Below are 1,684 nucleotides of genomic sequence, written 5' to 3'. Positions count from 1 at the left end.
ACGTTCCAAGTAGTGTATAAACTTTAGAAGTTGTCAAAAATTGGTGGACCTAAAACATTTCAATTAATAACTAATTTAAACAGGAATAGACTGTTCATAAAAGTGAAAATAAGTACATATCATTGTCGTTGAACAATATTACAACCATAGAATTAAGCTAAAAAGCACAAATTAGTCAAAATTTACAAAAATAGGCAAAATTTGTAGAATGTTTAGATTTGAACGTAGAAAAAATGAATATATATCAAAATATGCATAAAAATGTGTAGAAGCAGAATATGTAATAGTCATGCTGCAAAAAACATGCATAAAGTCATCATTTCCAATTAAAAATTTCTCAAAAATTTAATATGACGTTCCCATAGTAACAACCTCAATTGTCTTCAGTTTATAAAAAGTAAAACAAGGCTTGTAGCAGCCAGTCATAATTTACCAAGCAGTAAACATCGTCGAATTGTGACTAAAATTAACAAAAGAAAGTCAAATGTAAGAAAAGAAGTCGACTATAAATCAAAATTATTATATTACATTAACAAATGTAAAGGGGAAGGTTATAGTATTTAAACATAACGTAGTAGTCAATAAACTTGTCAATCAACTAGTCAATATTGTTGAAATATTTTATAAAAACTGTAATATAATTTTCTTGTCATACCTATGCTAAATTGAATTTTTCATTTTCTCACAATTTCAATATATAAAAAAATTACATAATCAAAGGAAACCACACCTTGATGAGGAGTTCTGAATATAATTGATTTTACAAGACAAGTTCTTGTAAGTAATATTCAACAAAAACAACAAAAAACAATACAATTTAAAAACAATAAACAAACATATACACAAAAACATAACTACATATTTTCACGATGTTAAAGAAAAATAAACCATTTTAAATCATATCTGGTATAATTTTTCAATGTTAGTATTGCCTTGGTATTATTGTATGCAAACTAAAACTGCGGGTTGAGGAAAGATAAATCAATTTTGGAAGCAATTGATGCTAAAAGTTACTATTTTCTGGATTGGAGTTTGAGGTGACGACGTTGTTCACAAAAGTATCAGCTAAAGAAGCTTTGGAACGACTTAGTCGAAGGTCCACTGCATAAAATAAAGATGAGCTTTTAGACTTGTCAAAATTATAATCCAATGATCTTACAGGCATCAGTTTTGTGAATGAACACAGTTTTTGTAAATATCGATATGGAAGCCATTGACAAAAAAGCTCTGGAGTCAACAAATCTAAAGCTGAAGTATTAGTTCGTATCTGTTGATGTCACATTTATCATCTGGTTCAATAGATAAAACACCATACAAAGATTTCTGAACTTCATTAATGGAACACGTCTGGGATTCAACGTGACACATTTATAGACGTCTCTGAATTTTATCACTATCTGGCCTAGGAACAAGGCATCGTCAACACATTAGTATGTACAACTTCTACACACCATCTGGCCCCAAGATTTGGAGGAGGAATTGAATTATCCGCTATTAGCTCTTAGAGGAAATAGATGTACTCCAGAATAAGGAAAATCTGGAATATTTTGCAACAAACTCTGTCTTCCCTATACAAAAGGGGTAGTACCTTATCTAGGTTGCGTCTTAAGAAAATACAGTATTAATACAATCTACAATACCTCAAAGAGAGTATGGGCAGCATTTTCCAAGACGAGATGCAAGA

This window comes from Anoplophora glabripennis, unplaced genomic scaffold, assembly GCF_000390285.2.
Source record: "Anoplophora glabripennis isolate ALB-LARVAE unplaced genomic scaffold, Agla_2.0 scaffold73, whole genome shotgun sequence".
Lineage (NCBI taxonomy): Eukaryota > Metazoa > Arthropoda > Insecta > Coleoptera > Cerambycidae > Anoplophora > Anoplophora glabripennis.
The sequence above is the reverse complement of the archived record's forward strand: the minus strand, read 5'-3'. Positions refer to the sequence as shown.